The sequence below is a fragment of the Daphnia pulex genome, chromosome 2, assembly GCF_021134715.1.
Source record: "Daphnia pulex isolate KAP4 chromosome 2, ASM2113471v1".
Taxonomy (NCBI): domain Eukaryota; kingdom Metazoa; phylum Arthropoda; class Branchiopoda; order Diplostraca; family Daphniidae; genus Daphnia; species Daphnia pulex.
The window spans coordinates 13266878-13289604 of NC_060018.1; positions in this window are offsets into that span (position 1 = coordinate 13266878).

A 22727-nucleotide genomic window follows, 5' to 3' on the forward strand; every position below is an offset into this window, starting at 1 on the left:
ATCGTGCTCAGCGTGAAATTCCGATCAAGAATATGTTTGTTTCACATGGTTCTGAGCAGCAGAAGTGCCTGTTTCTATAAGTATTGAAATCAGCGCCACCTGGTGGCAAGTTTTGGAACTATCAGCGCCACCTGGTGGCAAGTTTTGGAACTAAATTTTATTTTGATCGCATCGTGCTCAGCGTGAAATTCTGATCAAGAATATGTTTGTTTCACATGGTTCTGAGCAGTAGAAGTGCCTTTTTCTAAGTGTTGAAATCAGCGCCACCTGGTGGCAAGTTTTGGAACTATCAGCGCCACCTGGTGGCAAGTTTTGGAACTAAATTTTATTTTGATCGCATCGTGCTCAGCGTGAAATTCTGATCAAGAATATGTTTGTTTCACATGGTTCTGAGCAGCAGAAGTGCCTGTTTCTAAGTATTGAAATCAGCGCCACCTGTTGGCAAGTTTTGGAACTAAATTTTATTTTGATCGCATCGTGCTCAGCGTGAAATTCTGATCAAGAATATGTTTGTTTCACATGGTTCTGAGCAGCAGAAGTGCCTGTTTCTAAGTATTGAAATCAGCGCCACCTGTTGGCAAGTTTTGGAACTAAATTTTATTTTGATCGCATCGTGCTCAGCGTGAAATTCTGATCAAGAATATGTTTGTTTCACATGGTTCTGAGCAGCAGAAGTGCCTGTTTCTATAAGTATTGAAATCAGCGCCACCTGGTGGCAAGTTTTGGAACTATCAGCGCCACCTGGTGGCAAGTTTTGGAACTAAATTTTATTTTGATCGCATCGTGCTCAGCGTGAAATTCTGATCAAGAATATGTTTGTTTCACATGGTTCTGAGCAGTAGAAGTGCCTTTTTCTAAGTGTTGAAATCAGCGCCACCTGGTGGCAAGTTTTGGAACTATCAGCGCCACCTGGTGGCAAGTTTTGGAACTAAATTTTATTTTGATCGCATCGTGCTCAGCGTGAAATTCTGATCAAGAATATGTTTGTTTCACATGGTTCTGAGCAGTAGAAGTGCCTTTTTCTAAGTGTTGAAATCAGCGCCACCTGGTGGCAAGTTTTGGAACTATCAGCGCCACCTGGTGGCAAGTTTTGGAACTAAATTTTATTTTGATCGCATCGTGCTCAGCGTGAAATTCTGATCAAGAATATGTTTGTTTCACATGGTTCTGAGCAGCAGAAGTGCCTGTTTCTAAGTATTGAAATCAGCGCCACCTGTTGGCAAGTTTTGGAACTAAATTTTATTTTGATCGCATCGTGCTCAGCGTGAAATTCTGATCAAGAATATGTTTGTTTCACATGGTTCTGAGCAGCAGAAGTGCCTGTTTCTATAAGTATTGAAATCAGCGCCACCTGGTGGCAAGTTTTGGAACTATCAGCGCCACCTGGTGGCAAGTTTTGGAACTAAATTTTATTTTGATCGCATCGTGCTCAGCGTGAAATTCTGATCAAGAATATGTTTGTTTCACATGGTTCTGAGCAGTAGAAGTGCCTTTTTCTAAGTGTTGAAATCAGCGCCACCTGGTGGCAAGTTTTGGAACTATCAGCGCCACCTGGTGGCAAGTTTTGGAACTAAATTTTATTTTGATCGCATCGTGCTCAGCGTGAAATTCTGATCAAGAATATGTTTGTTTCACATGGTTCTGAGCAGCAGAAGTGCCTGTTTCTAAGTATTGAAATCAGCGCCACCTGTTGGCAAGTTTTGGAACTAAATTTTATTTTGATCGCATCGTGCTCAGCGTGAAATTCTGATCAAGAATATGTTTGTTTCACATGGTTCTGAGCAGTAGAAGTGCCTGTTTCTCAGTATTGAAATCAGCGCCACCTGGTGGCAAGTTTTGGAACTAAATTTTATTTTGATCGCATCGTGCTCAGCGTGAAATTCTGATCAAGAATATGTTTGTTTCACATGGTTCTGAGCAGTAGAAGTGCCTTTTTCTAAGTGTTGAAATCAGCGCCACCTGGTGGCAAGTTTTGGAACTATCAGCGCCACCTGGTGGCAAGTTTTGGAACTAAATTTTATTTTGATCGCATCGTGCTCAGCGTGAAATTCTGATCAAGAATATGTTTGTTTCACATGGTTCTGAGCAGTAGAAGTGCCTTTTTCTAAGTGTTGAAATCAGCGCCACCTGGTGGCAAGTTTTGGAACTATCAGCGCCACCTGGTGGCAAGTTTTGGAACTAAATTTTATTTTGATCGCATCGTGCTCAGCGTGAAATTCTGATCAAGAATATGTTTGTTTCCCATGGTTCTGAGCAGTAGAAGTGCCTGTTTCTTAGTATTGAAATCAGCGCCACCTGGTGGCAAGTTTTGGAACTAAATTTTATTTTGATCGCATCGTGCTCAGCGTGAAATTCTGATCAAGAATATGTTTATTTCACATGGTTCTGAGCAGTAGAAGTGCCTGTTTCTCAGTATTGAAATCAGCGCCACCTGGTGGCAAGTTTTGGAACTAAGTTTTATTTTGATCGCATCGTGCTCAGCGTGAAATTCTGATCAAGAATATGTTTGTTTCACATGGTTCTGAGCAGTAGAAGTGCCTGTTTCTCAGTATTGAAATCAGCGCCACCTGGTGGCAAGTTTTGGAACTAAATTTTATTTTGATCGCATCGTGCTCAGCGTGAAATTCTGATCAAGAATATGTTTGTTTCACATGGTTCTGAGCAGCAGAAGTGCCTGTTTCTAAGTATTGAAATCAGCGCCACCTGGTGGCAAGTTTTGGAACTATCAGCGCCACCTGGTGGCAAGTTTTGGAACTAAATTTTATTTTGATCGCATCGTGCTCAGCGTGAAATTCTGATCAAGAATATGTTTGTTTCACATGGTTCTGAGCAGTAGAAGTGCCTTTTTCTAAGTGTTGAAATCAGCGCCACCTGGTGGCAAGTTTTGGAACTATCAGCGCCACCTGGTGGCAAGTTTTGGAACTAAATTTTATTTTGATCGCATCGTGCTCAGCGTGAAATTCTGATCAAGAATATGTTTGTTTCACATGGTTCTGAGCAGCAGAAGTGCCTGTTTCTAAGTATTGAAATCAGCGCCACCTGTTGGCAAGTTTTGGAACTAAATTTTATTTTGATCGCATCGTGCTCAGCGTGAAATTCTGATCAAGAATATGTTTGTTTCACATGGTTCTGAGCAGCAGAAGTGCCTGTTTCTATAAGTATTGAAATCAGCGCCACCTGGTGGCAAGTTTTGGAACTATCAGCGCCACCTGGTGGCAAGTTTTGGAACTAAATTTTATTTTGATCGCATCGTGCTCAGCGTGAAATTCTGATCAAGAATATGTTTGTTTCACATGGTTCTGAGCAGTAGAAGTGCCTTTTTCTAAGTGTTGAAATCAGCGCCACCTGGTGGCAAGTTTTGGAACTATCAGCGCCACCTGGTGGCAAGTTTTGGAACTAAATTTTATTTTGATCGCATCGTGCTCAGCGTGAAATTCTGATCAAGAATATGTTTGTTTCACATGGTTCTGAGCAGCAGAAGTGCCTGTTTCTAAGTATTGAAATCAGCGCCACCTGTTGGCAAGTTTTGGAACTAAATTTTATTTTGATCGCATCGTGCTCAGCGTGAAATTCTGATCAAGAATATGTTTGTTTCACATGGTTCTGAGCAGTAGAAGTGCCTGTTTCTAAGTATTGAAATCAGCGCCACCTGGTGGCAAGTTTTGGAACTAAATTTTATTTTGATCGCATCGTGCTCAGCGTGAAATTCCGATCAAGAATATGTTTGTTTCACATGGTTCTGAGCAGCAGAAGTGCCTGTTTCTATAAGTATTGAAATCAGCGCCACCTGGTGGCAAGTTTTGGAACTATCAGCGCCACCTGGTGGCAAGTTTTGGAACTAAATTTTATTTTGATCGCATCGTGCTCAGCGTGAAATTCTGATCAAGAATATGTTTGTTTCACATGGTTCTGAGCAGTAAAAGTGCCTTTTTCTAAGTGTTGAAATCAGCGCCACCTGGTGGCAAGTTTTGGAACTATCAGCGCCACCTGGTGGCAAGTTTTGGAACTAAATTTTATTTTGATCGCATCGTGCTCAGCGTGAAATTCTGATCAAGAATATGTTTGTTTCACATGGTTCTGAGCTGTGGAAGTGCCTGTTTCTAAGTATTGAACTCAGCGCCACCTGGTGGCAAGTTTTGGAACTATCAGCGCCACCTGGTGGCAAGTTTTGGAACTAAATTTTATTTTGATCGCATCGTGCTCAGCGGGAAATTCTGATCAAGAATATGTTTGTTTCACATGGTTCTGAGCAGCAGAAGTGCCTGTTTCTAAGTATTGAAATCAGCGCCACCTGGTGGCAAGTTTTGGAACTATCAGCGCCACCTGGTGGCAAGTTTTGGAACTAAATTTTATTTTGATCGCATCGTGCTCAGCGTGAAATTCCGATCAAGAATATGTTTGTTTCACATGGTTCTGAGCAGCAGAAGTGCCTGTTTCTATAAGTATTGAAATCAGCGCCACCTGGTGGCAAGTTTTGGAACTATCAGCGCCACCTGGTGGCAAGTTTTGGAACTAAATTTTATTTTGATCGCATCGTGCTCAGCGTGAAATTCTGATCAAGAATATGTTTGTTTCACATGGTTCTGAGCAGTAGAAGTGCCTTTTTCTAAGTGTTGAAATCAGCGCCACCTGGTGGCAAGTTTTGGAACTATCAGCGCCACCTGGTGGCAAGTTTTGGAACTAAATTTTATTTTGATCGCATCGTGCTCAGCGTGAAATTCTGATCAAGAATATGTTTGTTTCACATGGTTCTGAGCAGCAGAAGTGCCTGTTTCTAAGTATTGAAATCAGCGCCACCTGTTGGCAAGTTTTGGAACTAAATTTTATTTTGATCGCATCGTGCTCAGCGTGAAATTCTGATCAAGAATATGTTTGTTTCACATGGTTCTGAGCAGCAGAAGTGCCTGTTTCTAAGTATTGAAATCAGCGCCACCTGTTGGCAAGTTTTGGAACTAAATTTTATTTTGATCGCATCGTGCTCAGCGTGAAATTCTGATCAAGAATATGTTTGTTTCACATGGTTCTGAGCAGCAGAAGTGCCTGTTTCTATAAGTATTGAAATCAGCGCCACCTGGTGGCAAGTTTTGGAACTATCAGCGCCACCTGGTGGCAAGTTTTGGAACTAAATTTTATTTTGATCGCATCGTGCTCAGCGTGAAATTCTGATCAAGAATATGTTTGTTTCACATGGTTCTGAGCAGTAGAAGTGCCTTTTTCTAAGTGTTGAAATCAGCGCCACCTGGTGGCAAGTTTTGGAACTATCAGCGCCACCTGGTGGCAAGTTTTGGAACTAAATTTTATTTTGATCGCATCGTGCTCAGCGTGAAATTCTGATCAAGAATATGTTTGTTTCACATGGTTCTGAGCAGTAGAAGTGCCTTTTTCTAAGTGTTGAAATCAGCGCCACCTGGTGGCAAGTTTTGGAACTATCAGCGCCACCTGGTGGCAAGTTTTGGAACTAAATTTTATTTTGATCGCATCGTGCTCAGCGTGAAATTCTGATCAAGAATATGTTTGTTTCACATGGTTCTGAGCAGCAGAAGTGCCTGTTTCTAAGTATTGAAATCAGCGCCACCTGTTGGCAAGTTTTGGAACTAAATTTTATTTTGATCGCATCGTGCTCAGCGTGAAATTCTGATCAAGAATATGTTTGTTTCACATGGTTCTGAGCAGCAGAAGTGCCTGTTTCTATAAGTATTGAAATCAGCGCCACCTGGTGGCAAGTTTTGGAACTATCAGCGCCACCTGGTGGCAAGTTTTGGAACTAAATTTTATTTTGATCGCATCGTGCTCAGCGTGAAATTCTGATCAAGAATATGTTTGTTTCACATGGTTCTGAGCAGTAGAAGTGCCTTTTTCTAAGTGTTGAAATCAGCGCCACCTGGTGGCAAGTTTTGGAACTATCAGCGCCACCTGGTGGCAAGTTTTGGAACTAAATTTTATTTTGATCGCATCGTGCTCAGCGTGAAATTCTGATCAAGAATATGTTTGTTTCACATGGTTCTGAGCAGCAGAAGTGCCTGTTTCTAAGTATTGAAATCAGCGCCACCTGTTGGCAAGTTTTGGAACTAAATTTTATTTTGATCGCATCGTGCTCAGCGTGAAATTCTGATCAAGAATATGTTTGTTTCACATGGTTCTGAGCAGTAGAAGTGCCTGTTTCTCAGTATTGAAATCAGCGCCACCTGGTGGCAAGTTTTGGAACTAAATTTTATTTTGATCGCATCGTGCTCAGCGTGAAATTCTGATCAAGAATATGTTTGTTTCACATGGTTCTGAGCAGTAGAAGTGCCTTTTTCTAAGTGTTGAAATCAGCGCCACCTGGTGGCAAGTTTTGGAACTATCAGCGCCACCTGGTGGCAAGTTTTGGAACTAAATTTTATTTTGATCGCATCGTGCTCAGCGTGAAATTCTGATCAAGAATATGTTTGTTTCACATGGTTCTGAGCAGCAGAAGTGCCTGTTTCTAAGTATTGAAATCAGCGCCACCTGTTGGCAAGTTTTGGAACTAAATTTTATTTTGATCGCATCGTGCTCAGCGTGAAATTCTGATCAAGAATATGTTTGTTTCACATGGTTCTGAGCAGCAGAAGTGCCTGTTTCTATAAGTATTGAAATCAGCGCCACCTGGTGGCAAGTTTTGGAACTATCAGCGCCACCTGGTGGCAAGTTTTGGAACTAAATTTTATTTTGATCGCATCGTGCTCAGCGTGAAATTCTGATCAAGAATATGTTTGTTTCACATGGTTCTGAGCAGTAGAAGTGCCTTTTTCTAAGTGTTGAAATCAGCGCCACCTGGTGGCAAGTTTTGGAACTATCAGCGCCACCTGGTGGCAAGTTTTGGAACTAAATTTTATTTTGATCGCATCGTGCTCAGCGTGAAATTCTGATCAAGAATATGTTTGTTTCACATGGTTCTGAGCAGTAGAAGTGCCTGTTTCTAAGTATTGAACTCAGCGCCACCTGGTGGCAAGTTTTGGAACTAAATTTTATTTTGATCGCATCGTGCTCAGCGTGAAATTCTGATCAAGAATATGTTTGTTTCACATGGTTTTGAGCAGTAGAAGTGCCTGTTTCTAAGTATTGAACTCAGCGCCACCTGGTGGCAAGTTTTGGAACTAAATTTTATTTTGATCGCATCGTGCTCAGCGTGAAATTCTGATCAAGAATATGTTTGTTTCACATGGTTCTGAGCAGCAGAAGTGCCTGTTTCTATAAGTATTGAAATCAGCGCCACCTGGTGGCAAGTTTTGGAACTATCAGCGCCACCTGGTGGCAAGTTTTGGAACTAAATTTTATTTTGATCGCATCGTGCTCAGCGTGAAATTCTGATCAAGAATATGTTTGTTTCACATGGTTCTGAGCAGTAGAAGTGCCTTTTTCTAAGTGTTGAAATCAGCGCCACCTGGTGGCAAGTTTTGGAACTATCAGCGCCACCTGGTGGCAAGTTTTGGAACTAAATTTTATTTTGATCGCATCGTGCTCAGCGTGAAATTCTGATCAAGAATATGTTTGTTTCACATGGTTCTGAGCAGCAGAAGTGCCTGTTTCTAAGTATTGAAATCAGCGCCACCTGTTGGCAAGTTTTGGAACTAAATTTTATTTTGATCGCATCGTGCTCAGCGTGAAATTCTGATCAAGAATATGTTTGTTTCACATGGTTCTGAGCAGTAGAAGTGCCTGTTTCTAAGTATTGAAATCAGCGCCACCTGGTGGCAAGTTTTGGAACTAAATTTTATTTTGATCGCATCGTGCTCAGCGTGAAATTCCGATCAAGAATATGTTTGTTTCACATGGTTCTGAGCAGCAGAAGTGCCTGTTTCTATAAGTATTGAAATCAGCGCCACCTGGTGGCAAGTTTTGGAACTATCAGCGCCACCTGGTGGCAAGTTTTGGAACTAAATTTTATTTTGATCGCATCGTGCTCAGCGTGAAATTCTGATCAAGAATATGTTTGTTTCACATGGTTCTGAGCAGTAAAAGTGCCTTTTTCTAAGTGTTGAAATCAGCGCCACCTGGTGGCAAGTTTTGGAACTATCAGCGCCACCTGGTGGCAAGTTTTGGAACTAAATTTTATTTTGATCGCATCGTGCTCAGCGTGAAATTCTGATCAAGAATATGTTTGTTTCACATGGTTCTGAGCAGCAGAAGTGCCTGTTTCTATAAGTATTGAAATCAGCGCCACCTGGTGGCAAGTTTTGGAACTATCAGCGCCACCTGGTGGCAAGTTTTGGAACTAAATTTTATTTTGATCGCATCGTGCTCAGCGTGAAATTCTGATCAAGAATATGTTTGTTTCACATGGTTCTGAGCAGTAGAAGTGCCTTTTTCTAAGTGTTGAAATCAGCGCCACCTGGTGGCAAGTTTTGGAACTATCAGCGCCACCTGGTGGCAAGTTTTGGAACTAAATTTTATTTTGATCGCATCGTGCTCAGCGTGAAATTCTGATCAAGAATATGTTTGTTTCACATGGTTCTGAGCAGTAGAAGTGCCTGTTTCTAAGTATTGAAATCAGCGCCACCTGGTGGCACTTGGAACTAAATTTTATTTTGATCGCATCGTGCTCAGCGTGAAATTCTGATCAAGAATATGTTTGTTTCACATGGTTCTGAGCAGCAGAAGTGCCTGTTTCTAAGTATTGAAATCAGCGCCACCTGGTGGCAAGTTTTGGAACTATCAGCGCCACCTGGTGGCAAGTTTTGGAACTAAATTTTATTTTGATCGCATCGTGCTCAGCGTGAAATTCTGATCAAGAATATGTTTGTTTCACATGGTTCTGAGCAGTAGAAGTGCCTTTTTCTAAGTATTGAACTCAGCGCCACCTGGTGGCAAGTTTTGGAACTAAATTTTATTTTGATCGCATCGTGCTCAGCGTGAAATTCTGATCAAGAATATGTTTGTTTCACATGGTTCTGAGCAGCAGAAGTGCCTGTTTCTATAAGTATTGAAATCAGCGCCACCTGGTGGCAAGTTTTGGAACTATCAGCGCCACCTGGTGGCAAGTTTTGGAACTAAATTTTATTTTGATCGCATCGTGCTCAGCGTGAAATTCTGATCAAGAATATGTTTGTTTCACATGGTTCTGAGCAGCAGAAGTGCCTGTTTCTAAGTATTGAAATCAGCGCCACCTGTTGGCAAGTTTTGGAACTAAATTTTATTTTGATCGCATCGTGCTCAGCGTGAAATTCTGATCAAGAATATGTTTGTTTCACATGGTTCTGAGCAGCAGAAGTGCCTGTTTCTATAAGTATTGAAATCAGCGCCACCTGGTGGCAAGTTTTGGAACTATCAGCGCCACCTGGTGGCAAGTTTTGGAACTAAATTTTATTTTGATCGCATCGTGCTCAGCGTGAAATTCTGATCAAGAATATGTTTGTTTCACATGGTTCTGAGCAGTAGAAGTGCCTTTTTCTAAGTGTTGAAATCAGCGCCACCTGGTGGCAAGTTTTGGAACTATCAGCGCCACCTGGTGGCAAGTTTTGGAACTAAATTTTATTTTGATCGCATCGTGCTCAGCGTGAAATTCTGATCAAGAATATGTTTGTTTCACATGGTTCTGAGCAGCAGAAGTGCCTGTTTCTAAGTATTGAAATCAGCGCCACCTGTTGGCAAGTTTTGGAACTAAATTTTATTTTGATCGCATCGTGCTCAGCGTGAAATTCTGATCAAGAATATGTTTGTTTCACATGGTTCTGAGCAGTAGAAGTGCCTGTTTCTAAGTATTGAAATCAGCGCCACCTGGTGGCAAGTTTTGGAACTAAATTTTATTTTGATCGCATCGTGCTCAGCGTGAAATTCCGATCAAGAATATGTTTGTTTCACATGGTTCTGAGCAGCAGAAGTGCCTGTTTCTATAAGTATTGAAATCAGCGCCACCTGGTGGCAAGTTTTGGAACTATCAGCGCCACCTGGTGGCAAGTTTTGGAACTAAATTTTATTTTGATCGCATCGTGCTCAGCGTGAAATTCTGATCAAGAATATGTTTGTTTCACATGGTTCTGAGCAGTAAAAGTGCCTTTTTCTAAGTGTTGAAATCAGCGCCACCTGGTGGCAAGTTTTGGAACTATCAGCGCCACCTGGTGGCAAGTTTTGGAACTAAATTTTATTTTGATCGCATCGTGCTCAGCGTGAAATTCTGATCAAGAATATGTTTGTTTCACATGGTTCTGAGCTGTGGAAGTGCCTGTTTCTAAGTATTGAACTCAGCGCCACCTGGTGGCAAGTTTTGGAACTATCAGCGCCACCTGGTGGCAAGTTTTGGAACTAAATTTTATTTTGATCGCATCGTGCTCAGCGGGAAATTCTGATCAAGAATATGTTTGTTTCACATGGTTCTGAGCAGTAGAAGTGCCTGTTTCTAAGTATTGAAATCAGCGCCACCTGGTGGCAAGTTTTGGAACTAAATTTTATTTTGATCGCATCGTGCTCAGCGTGAAATTCTGATCAAGAATATGTTTGTTTCACATGGTTCTGAGCTGTGGAAGTGCCTGTTTCTAAGTATTGAACTCAGCGCCACCTGGTGGCAAGTTTTGGAACTATCAGCGCCACCTGGTGGCAAGTTTTGGAACTAAATTTTATTTTGATCGCATCGTGCTCAGCGTGAAATTCTGATCAAGAATATGTTTGTTTCACATGGTTCTGAGCAGTAGAAGTGCCTGTTTCTAAGTATTGAAATCAGCGCCACCTGGTGGCACTTGGAACTAAATTTTATTTTGATCGCATCGTGCTCAGCGTGAAATTCTGATCAAGAATATGTTTGTTTCACATGGTTCTGAGCAGCAGAAGTGCCTGTTTCTAAGTATTGAAATCAGCGCCACCTGGTGGCAAGTTTTGGAACTATCAGCGCCACCTGGTGGCAAGTTTTGGAACTAAATTTTATTTTGATCGCATCGTGCTCAGCGTGAAATTCTGATCAAGAATATGTTTGTTTCACATGGTTCTGAGCAGTAGAAGTGCCTTTTTCTAAGTGTTGAAATCAGCGCCACCTGGTGGCAAGTTTTGGAACTATCAGCGCCACCTGGTGGCAAGTTTTGGAACTAAATTTTATTTTGATCGCATCGTGCTCAGCGTGAAATTCTGATCAAGAATATGTTTGTTTCACATGGTTCTGAGCAGCAGAAGTGCCTGTTTCTAAGTATTGAAATCAGCGCCACCTGTTGGCAAGTTTTGGAACTAAATTTTATTTTGATCGCATCGTGCTCAGCGTGAAATTCTGATCAAGAATATGTTTGTTTCACATGGTTCTGAGCAGTAGAAGTGCCTGTTTCTCAGTATTGAAATCAGCGCCACCTGGTGGCAAGTTTTGGAACTAAATTTTATTTTGATCGCATCGTGCTCAGCGTGAAATTCTGATCAAGAATATGTTTGTTTCACATGGTTCTGAGCAGTAGAAGTGCCTTTTTCTAAGTGTTGAAATCAGCGCCACCTGGTGGCAAGTTTTGGAACTATCAGCGCCACCTGGTGGCAAGTTTTGGAACTAAATTTTATTTTGATCGCATCGTGCTCAGCGTGAAATTCTGATCAAGAATATGTTTGTTTCACATGGTTCTGAGCAGCAGAAGTGCCTGTTTCTCAGGATTGAAATCAGCGCCACCTGGTGGCAAGTTTTGGAACTAAATTTTATTTTGATCGCATCGTGCTCAGCGTGAAATTCTGATCAAGAATATGTTTGTTTCACATGGTTCTGAGCAGTAGAAGTGCCTGTTTCTAAGTATTGAAATCAGCGCCACCTGGTGGCAAGTTTTGGAACTAAATTTTATTTTGATCGCATCGTGCTCAGCGTGAAATTCTGATCAAGAATATGTTTGTTTCACATGGTTCTGAGCAGTAGAAGTGCCTTTTTCTAAGTGTTGAAATCAGCGCCACCTGGTGGCAAGTTTTGGAACTATCAGCGCCACCTGGTGGCAAGTTTTGGAACTAAATTTTATTTTGATCGCATCGTGCTCAGCGTGAAATTCTGATCAAGAATATGTTTGTTTCCCATGGTTCTGAGCAGTAGAAGTGCCTGTTTCTAAGTATTGAAATCAGCGCCACCTGGTGGCAAGTTTTGGAACTAAATTTTATTTTGATCGCATCGTGCTCAGCGTGAAATTCTGATCAAGAATATGTTTGTTTCACATGGTTCTGAGCAGTAGAAGTGCCTGTTTCTCAGTATTGAAATCAGCGCCACCTGGTGGCAAGTTTTGGAACTAAATTTTATTTTGATCGCATCGTGCTCAGCGTGAAATTCTGATCAAGAATATGTTTGTTTCACATGGTTCTGAGCAGCAGAAGTGCCTGTTTCTAAGTATTGAAATCAGCGCCACCTGGTGGCAAGTGTTGGAACTAAATTTTATTTTGATCGCATCGTGCTCAGCGTGAAATTCCGATCAAGAATATGTTTGTTTCACATGGTTCTGAGCAGCAGAAGTGCCTGTTTCTAAGTATTGAAATCAGCGCCACCTGGTGGAAAGTTTTGGAACTAAATTTTATTTTGATCGCATCGTGCTCAGCGTGAAATTCTGATCAAGAATATGTTTGTTTCACATGGTTCTGAGCAGCAGAAGTGCCTGTTTCTATAAGTATTGAAATCAGCGCCACCTGGTGGCAAGTTTTGGAACTATCAGCGCCACCTGGTGGCAAGTTTTGGAACTAAATTTTATTTTGATCGCATCGTGCTCAGCGTGAAATTCTGATCAAGAATATGTTTGTTTCACATGGTTCTGAGCAGTAGAAGTGCCTGTTTCTAAGTATTGAACTCAGCGCCACCTGGTGGCAAGTTTTGGAACTAAATTTTATTTTGATCGCATCGTGCTCAGCGTGAAATTCTGATCAAGAATATGTTTGTTTCACATGGTTCTGAGCAGTAGAAGTGCCTGTTTCTAAGTATTGAACTCAGCGCCACCTGGTGGCAAGTTTTGGAACTAAATTTTATTTTGATCGCATCGTGCTCAGCGTGAAATTCTGATCAAGAATATGTTTGTTTCACATGGTTTTGAGCAGTAGAAGTGCCTGTTTCTAAGTATTGAACTCAGCGCCACCTGGTGGCAAGTTTTGGAACTAAATTTTATTTTGATCGCATCGTGCTCAGCGTGAAATTCTGATCAAGAATATGTTTGTTTCACATGGTTCTGAGCAGTAGAAGTGCCTTTTTCTAAGTGTTGAAATCAGCGCCACCTGGTGGCAAGTTTTGGAACTATCAGCGCCACCTGGTGGCAAGTTTTGGAACTAAATTTTATTTTGATCGCATCGTGCTCAGCGTGAAATTCTGATCAAGAATATGTTTGTTTCACATGGTTCTGAGCAGCAGAAGTGCCTGTTTCTAAGTATTGAAATCAGCGCCACCTGTTGGCAAGTTTTGGAACTAAATTTTATTTTGATCGCATCGTGCTCAGCGTGAAATTCTGATCAAGAATATGTTTGTTTCACATGGTTCTGAGCAGTAGAAGTGCCTGTTTCTAAGTATTGAAATCAGCGCCACCTGGTGGCAAGTTTTGGAACTAAATTTTATTTTGATCGCATCGTGCTCAGCGTGAAATTCCGATCAAGAATATGTTTGTTTCACATGGTTCTGAGCAGCAGAAGTGCCTGTTTCTATAAGTATTGAAATCAGCGCCACCTGGTGGCAAGTTTTGGAACTATCAGCGCCACCTGGTGGCAAGTTTTGGAACTAAATTTTATTTTGATCGCATCGTGCTCAGCGTGAAATTCTGATCAAGAATATGTTTGTTTCACATGGTTCTGAGCAGTAAAAGTGCCTTTTTCTAAGTGTTGAAATCAGCGCCACCTGGTGGCAAGTTTTGGAACTATCAGCGCCACCTGGTGGCAAGTTTTGGAACTAAATTTTATTTTGATCGCATCGTGCTCAGCGTGAAATTCTGATCAAGAATATGTTTGTTTCACATGGTTCTGAGCAGCAGAAGTGCCTGTTTCTATAAGTATTGAAATCAGCGCCACCTGGTGGCAAGTTTTGGAACTATCAGCGCCACCTGGTGGCAAGTTTTGGAACTAAATTTTATTTTGATCGCATCGTGCTCAGCGTGAAATTCTGATCAAGAATATGTTTGTTTCACATGGTTCTGAGCAGTAGAAGTGCCTTTTTCTAAGTGTTGAAATCAGCGCCACCTGGTGGCAAGTTTTGGAACTATCAGCGCCACCTGGTGGCAAGTTTTGGAACTAAATTTTATTTTGATCGCATCGTGCTCAGCGTGAAATTCTGATCAAGAATATGTTTGTTTCACATGGTTCTGAGCAGCAGAAGTGCCTGTTTCTAAGTATTGAAATCAGCGCCACCTGTTGGCAAGTTTTGGAACTAAATTTTATTTTGATCGCATCGTGCTCAGCGTGAAATTCTGATCAAGAATATGTTTGTTTCACATGGTTCTGAGCAGTAGAAGTGCCTGTTTCTCAGTATTGAAATCAGCGCCACCTGGTGGCAAGTTTTGGAACTAAATTTTATTTTGATCGCATCGTGCTCAGCGTGAAATTCTGATCAAGAATATGTTTGTTTCACATGGTTCTGAGCAGTAGAAGTGCCTTTTTCTAAGTGTTGAAATCAGCGCCACCTGGTGGCAAGTTTTGGAACTATCAGCGCCACCTGGTGGCAAGTTTTGGAACTAAATTTTATTTTGATCGCATCGTGCTCAGCGTGAAATTCTGATCAAGAATATGTTTGTTTCACATGGTTCTGAGCAGCAGAAGTGCCTGTTTCTAAGTATTGAAATCAGCGCCACCTGTTGGCAAGTTTTGGAACTAAATTTTATTTTGATCGCATCGTGCTCAGCGTGAAATTCTGATCAAGAATATGTTTGTTTCACATGGTTCTGAGCAGCAGAAGTGCCTGTTTCTATAAGTATTGAAATCAGCGCCACCTGGTGGCAAGTTTTGGAACTATCAGCGCCACCTGGTGGCAAGTTTTGGAACTAAATTTTATTTTGATCGCATCGTGCTCAGCGTGAAATTCTGATCAAGAATATGTTTGTTTCACATGGTTCTGAGCAGTAGAAGTGCCTTTTTCTAAGTGTTGAAATCAGCGCCACCTGGTGGCAAGTTTTGGAACTATCAGCGCCACCTGGTGGCAAGTTTTGGAACTAAATTTTATTTTGATCGCATCGTGCTCAGCGTGAAATTCTGATCAAGAATATGTTTGTTTCACATGGTTCTGAGCAGCAGAAGTGCCTGTTTCTAAGTATTGAAATCAGCGCCACCTGTTGGCAAGTTTTGGAACTAAATTTTATTTTGATCGCATCGTGCTCAGCGTGAAATTCTGATCAAGAATATGTTTGTTTCACATGGTTCTGAGCAGTAGAAGTGCCTGTTTCTAAGTATTGAAATCAGCGCCACCTGGTGGCAAGTTTTGGAACTAAATTTTATTTTGATCGCATCGTGCTCAGCGTGAAATTCCGATCAAGAATATGTTTGTTTCACATGGTTCTGAGCAGCAGAAGTGCCTGTTTCTATAAGTATTGAAATCAGCGCCACCTGGTGGCAAGTTTTGGAACTATCAGCGCCACCTGGTGGCAAGTTTTGGAACTAAATTTTATTTTGATCGCATCGTGCTCAGCGTGAAATTCTGATCAAGAATATGTTTGTTTCACATGGTTCTGAGCAGTAAAAGTGCCTTTTTCTAAGTGTTGAAATCAGCGCCACCTGGTGGCAAGTTTTGGAACTATCAGCGCCACCTGGTGGCAAGTTTTGGAACTAAATTTTATTTTGATCGCATCGTGCTCAGCGTGAAATTCTGATCAAGAATATGTTTGTTTCACATGGTTCTGAGCTGTGGAAGTGCCTGTTTCTAAGTATTGAACTCAGCGCCACCTGGTGGCAAGTTTTGGAACTATCAGCGCCACCTGGTGGCAAGTTTTGGAACTAAATTTTATTTTGATCGCATCGTGCTCAGCGGGAAATTCTGATCAAGAATATGTTTGTTTCACATGGTTCTGAGCAGTAGAAGTGCCTGTTTCTAAGTATTGAAATCAGCGCCACCTGGTGGCAAGTTTTGGAACTAAATTTTATTTTGATCGCATCGTGCTCAGCGTGAAATTCTGATCAAGAATATGTTTGTTTCACATGGTTCTGAGCTGTGGAAGTGCCTGTTTCTAAGTATTGAACTCAGCGCCACCTGGTGGCAAGTTTTGGAACTATCAGCGCCACCTGGTGGCAAGTTTTGGAACTAAATTTTATTTTGATCGCATCGTGCTCAGCGTGAAATTCTGATCAAGAATATGTTTGTTTCACATGGTTCTGAGCAGTAGAAGTGCCTGTTTCTAAGTATTGAAATCAGCGCCACCTGGTGGCACTTGGAACTAAATTTTATTTTGATCGCATCGTGCTCAGCGTGAAATTCTGATCAAGAATATGTTTGTTTCACATGGTTCTGAGCAGCAGAAGTGCCTGTTTCTAAGTATTGAAATCAGCGCCACCTGGTGGCAAGTTTTGGAACTATCAGCGCCACCTGGTGGCAAGTTTTGGAACTAAATTTTATTTTGATCGCATCGTGCTCAGCGTGAAATTCTGATCAAGAATATGTTTGTTTCACATGGTTCTGAGCAGTAGAAGTGCCTTTTTCTAAGTGTTGAAATCAGCGCCACCTGGTGGCAAGTTTTGGAACTATCAGCGCCACCTGGTGGCAAGTTTTGGAACTAAATTTTATTTTGATCGCATCGTGCTCAGCGTGAAATTCTGATCAAGAATATGTTTGTTTCACATGGTTCTGAGCAGCAGAAGTGCCTGTTTCTAAGTATTGAAATCAGCGCCACCTGTTGGCAAGTTTTGGAACTAAATTTTATTTTGATCGCATCGTGCTCAGCGTGAAATTCTGATCAAGAATATGTTTGTTTCACATGGTTCTGAGCAGTAGAAGTGCCTGTTTCTCAGTATTGAAATCAGCGCCACCTGGTGGCAAGTTTTGGAACTAAATTTTATTTTGATCGCATCGTGCTCAGCGTGAAATTCTGATCAAGAATATGTTTGTTTCACATGGTTCTGAGCAGTAGAAGTGCCTTTTTCTAAGTGTTGAAATCAGCGCCACCTGGTGGCAAGTTTTGGAACTATCAGCGCCACCTGGTGGCAAGTTTTGGAACTAAATTTTATTTTGATCGCATCGTGCTCAGCGTGAAATTCTGATCAAGAATATGTTTGTTTCACATGGTTCTGAGCAGCAGAAGTGCCTGTTTCTAAGTATTGAAATCAGCGCCACCTGTTGGCAAGTTTTGGAACTAAATTTTATTTTGATCGCATCGTGCTCAGCGTGAAATTCTGATCAAGAATATGTTTGTTTCACATGGTTCTGAGCAGTAGAAGTGCCTGTTTCTAAGTATTGAAATCAGCGCCACCTGGTGGCAAGTTTTGGAACTATCAGCGCCACCTGGTGGCAAGTTTTGGAACTAAATTTTATTTTGATCGCATCGTGCTCAGCGTGAAATTCTGATCAAGAATATGTTTGTTTCACATGGTTCTGAGCAGTAGAAGTGCCTTTTTCTAAGTGTTGAAATCAGCGCCACCTGGTGGCAAGTTTTGGAACTATCAGCGCCACCTGGTGGCAAGTTTTGGAACTAAATTTTATTTTGATCGCATCGTGCTCAGCGTGAAATTCTGATCAAGAATATGTTTGTTTCCCATGGTTCTGAGCAGTAGAAGTGCCTGTTTCTAAGTATTGAAATCAGCGCCACCTGGTGGCAAGTTTTGGAACTAAATTTTATTTTGATCGCATCGTGCTCAGCGTGAAATTCTGATCAAGAATATGTTTGTTTCACATGGTTCTGAGCAGCAGAAGTGCCTGTTTCTAAGTATTGAAATCAGCGCCACCTGGTGGCAAGTTTTGGAACTAAATTTTATTTTGATCGCATCGTGCTCAGCGTGAAATTCTGATCAAGAATATGTTTGTTTCACATGATTCTGAGCAGCAGAAGTGCCTGTTTCTAAGTATTGAAATCAGCGCCACCTGGTGGCAAGTTTTGGAACTAAATTTTATTTTGATCGCATCGTGCTCAGCGTGAAATTCTGATCAAGAATATGTTTGTTTCACATGGTTCTGAGCAGCAGAAGTGCCTGTTTCTAAGTATTGAAATCAGCGCCACCTGGTGGCAAGTTTTGGAACTATCAGCGCCACCTGGTGGCAAGTTTTGGAACTAAATTTTATTTTGATCGCATCGTGCTCAGCGTGAAATTCTGATCAAGAATATGTTTGTTTCACATGGTTCTGAGCAGTAGAAGTGCCTTTTTCTAAGTGTTGAAATCAGCGCCACCTGGTGGCAAGTTTTGGAACTATCAGCGCCACCTGGTGGCAAGTTTTGGAACTAAATTTTATTTTGATCGCATCGTGCTCAGCGTGAAATTCTGATCAAGAATATGTTTGTTTCCCATGGTTCTGAGCAGTAGAAGTGCCTGTTTCTAAGTATTGAAATCAGCGCCACCTGGTGGCACTTGGAACTAAATTTTATTTTGATCGCATCGTGCTCAGCGTGAAATTCTGATCAAGAATATGTTTGTTTCACATGGTTCTGAGCAGTAGAAGTGCCTGTTTCTAAGTATTGAAATCAGCGCCACCTGGTGGCAAGTTTTGGAACTATCAGCGCCACCTGGTGGCAAGTTTTGGAACTAAATTTTATTTTGATCGCATCGTGCTCAGCGTGAAATTCTGATCAAGAATATGTTTGTTTCACATGGTTCTGAGCAGTAGAAGTGCCTTTTTCTAAGTGTTGAAATCAGCGCCACCTGGTGGCAAGTTTTGGAACTATCAGCGCCACCTGGTGGCAAGTTTTGGAACTAAATTTTATTTTGATCGCATCGTGCTCAGCGTGAAATTCTGATCAAGAATATGTTTGTTTCCCATGGTTCTGAGCAGTAGAAGTGCCTGTTTCTAAGTATTGAACTCAGCGCCACCTGGTGGCAAGTTTTGGAACTATCAGCGCCACCTGGTGGCAAGTTTTGGAACTAAATTTTATTTTGATCGCATCGTGCTCAGCGTGAAATTCTGATCAAGAATATGTTTGTTTCCCATGGTTCTGAGCAGTAGAAGTGCCTGTTTCTAAGTATTGAAATCAGCGCCACCTGGTGGCAAGTTTTGGAACTAAATTTTATTTTGATCGCATCGTGCTCAGCGTGAAATTCTGATCAAGAATATGTTTGTTTCACATGGTTCTGAGCAGTAGAAGTGCCTGTTTCTAAGTATTGAAATCAGCGCCACCTGGTGGCAAGTTTTGGAACTAAATTTTATTTTGATCGCATCGTGCTCAGCGTGAAATTCTGATCAAGAATATGTTTGTTTCACATGGTTCTGAGCAGTAGAAGTGCCTGTTTCTAAGTGTTGAAATCAGCGCCACCTGGTGGCAAGTTTTGGAACTAAATTTTATTTTGATCGCATCGTGCTCAGCGTGAAATTCTGATCAAGAATATGTTTGTTTCACATGGTTCTGAGCAGCAGAAGTGCCTGTTTCTAAGTATTGAAATCAGCGCCACCTGGTGGCAAGTTTTGGAACTATCAGCGCCACCTGGTGGCAAGTTTTGGAACTAAATTTTATTTTGATCGCATCGTGCTCAGCGTGAAATTCTGATCAAGAATATGTTTGTTTCACATGGTTCTGAGCAGTAGAAGTGCCTTTTTCTAAGTGTTGAAATCAGCGCCACCTGGTGGCAAGTTTTGGAACTATCAGCGCCACCTGGTGGCAAGTTTTGGAACTAAGTTTTATTTTGATCGCATCGTGCTCAGCGTGAAATTCTGATCAAGAATATGTTTGTTTCACATGGTTCTGAGCAGTAGAAGTGCCTGTTTCTAAGTATTGAAATCAGCGCCACCTGGTGGCAAGTTTTGGAACTAAATTTTATTTTGATCGCATCGTGCTCAGCGTGAAATTCTGATCAAGAATATGTTTGTTTCACATGGTTCTGAGCTGTGGAAGTGCCTGTTTCTAAGTATTGAACTCAGCGCCACCTGGTGGCAAGTGTTGGAACTAAATTTTATTTTGATCGCATCGTGCTCAGCGTGAAATTCCGATCAAGAATATGTTTGTTTCACATGGTTCTGAGCAGCAGAAGTGCCTGTTTCTATAAGTATTGAAATCAGCGCCACCTGGTGGCAAGTTTTGGAACTATCAGCGCCACCTGGTGGCAAGTTTTGGAACTAAATTTTATTTTGATCGCATCGTGCTCAGCGTGAAATTCTGATCAAGAATATGTTTGTTTCACATGGTTCTGAGCAGTAGAAGTGCCTGTTTCTAAGTATTGAACTCAGCGCCACCTGGTGGCAAGTTTTGGAACTAAATTTTATTTTGATCGCATCGTGCTCAGCGTGAAATTCTGATCAAGAATATGTTTGTTTCACATGGTTCTGAGCAGTAGAAGTGCCTGTTTCTAAGTATTGAACTCAGCGCCACCTGGTGGCAAGTTTTGGAACTAAATTTTATTTTGATCGCATCGTGCTCAGCGTGAAATTCTGATCAAGAATATGTTTGTTTCACATGGTTCTGAGCAGCAGAAGTGCCTGTTTCTAAGTATTGAAATCAGCGCCACCTGGTGGCAAGTTTTGGAACTATCAGCGCCACCTGGTGGCAAGTTTTGGAACTAAATTTTATTTTGATCGCATCGTGCTCAGCGTGAAATTCTGATCAAGAATATGTTTGTTTCACATGGTTCTGAGCAGTAGAAGTGCCTTTTTCTAAGTGTTGAAATCAGCGCCACCTGGTGGCAAGTTTTGGAACTATCAGCGCCACCTGGTGGCAAGTTTTGGAACTAAATTTTATTTTGATCGCATCGTGCTCAGCGTGAAATTCTGATCAAGAATATGTTTGTTTCACATGGTTCTGAGCAGTAGAAGTGCCTTTTTCTAAGTGTTGAAATCAGCGCCACCTGGTGGCAAGTTTTGGAACTATCAGCGCCACCTGGTGGCAAGTTTTGGAACTAAATTTTATTTTGATCGCATCGTGCTCAGCGTGAAATTCTGATCAAGAATATGTTTGTTTCCCATGGTTCTGAGCAGTAGAAGTGCCTGTTTCTTAGTATTGAAATCAGCGCCACCTGGTGGCAAGTTTTGGAACTAAATTTTATTTTGATCGCATCGTGCTCAGCGTGAAATTCTGATCAAGAATATGTTTATTTCACATGGTTCTGAGCAGTAGAAGTGCCTGTTTCTCAGTATTGAAATCAGCGCCACCTGGTGGCAAGTTTTGGAACTAAGTTTTATTTTGATCGCATCGTGCTCAGCGTGAAATTCTGATCAAGAATATGTTTGTTTCACATGGTTCTGAGCAGTAGAAGTGCCTGTTTCTCAGTATTGAAATCAGCGCCACCTGGTGGCAAGTTTTGGAACTAAATTTTATTTTGATCGCATCGTGCTCAGCGTGAAATTCTGATCAAGAATATGTTTGTTTCACATGGTTCTGAGCAGCAGAAGTGCCTGTTTCTAAGTATTGAAATCAGCGCCACCTGGTGGCAAGTTTTGGAACTATCAGCGCCACCTGGTGGCAAGTTTTGGAACTAAATTTTATTTTGATCGCATCGTGCTCAGCGTGAAATTCTGATCAAGAATATGTTTGTTTCACATGGTTCTGAGCAGTAGAAGTGCCTTTTTCTAAGTGTTGAAATCAGCGCCACCTGGTGGCAAGTTTTGGAACTATCAGCGCCACCTGGTGGCAAGTTTTGGAACTAAATTTTATTTTGATCGCATCGTGCTCAGCGTGAAATTCTGATCAAGAATATGTTTGTTTCACATGGTTCTGAGCAGCAGAAGTGCCTGTTTCTAAGTATTGAAATCAGCGCCACCTGTTGGCAAGTTTTGGAACTAAATTTTATTTTGATCGCATCGTGCTCAGCGTGAAATTCTGATCAAGAATATGTTTGTTTCACATGGTTCTGAGCAGCAGAAGTGCCTGTTTCTATAAGTATTGAAATCAGCGCCACCTGGTGGCAAGTTTTGGAACTATCAGCGCCACCTGGTGGCAAGTTTTGGAACTAAATTTTATTTTGATCGCATCGTGCTCAGCGTGAAATTCTGATCAAGAATATGTTTGTTTCACATGGTTCTGAGCAGTAGAAGTGCCTTTTTCTAAGTGTTGAAATCAGCGCCACCTGGTGGCAAGTTTTGGAACTATCAGCGCCACCTGGTGGCAAGTTTTGGAACTAAATTTTATTTTGATCGCATCGTGCTCAGCGTGAAATTCTGATCAAGAATATGTTTGTTTCACATGGTTCTGAGCAGCAGAAGTGCCTGTTTCTAAGTATTGAAATCAGCGCCACCTGTTGGCAAGTTTTGGAACTAAATTTTATTTTGATCGCATCGTGCTCAGCGTGAAATTCTGATCAAGAATATGTTTGTTTCACATGGTTCTGAGCAGTAGAAGTGCCTGTTTCTAAGTATTGAAATCAGCGCCACCTGGTGGCAAGTTTTGGAACTAAATTTTATTTTGATCGCATCGTGCTCAGCGTGAAATTCCGATCAAGAATATGTTTGTTTCACATGGTTCTGAGCAGCAGAAGTGCCTGTTTCTATAAGTATTGAAATCAGCGCCACCTGGTGGCAAGTTTTGGAACTATCAGCGCCACCTGGTGGCAAGTTTTGGAACTAAATTTTATTTTGATCGCATCGTGCTCAGCGTGAAATTCTGATCAAGAATATGTTTGTTTCACATGGTTCTGAGCAGTAAAAGTGCCTTTTTCTAAGTGTTGAAATCAGCGCCACCTGGTGGCAAGTTTTGGAACTATCAGCGCCACCTGGTGGCAAGTTTTGGAACTAAATTTTATTTTGATCGCATCGT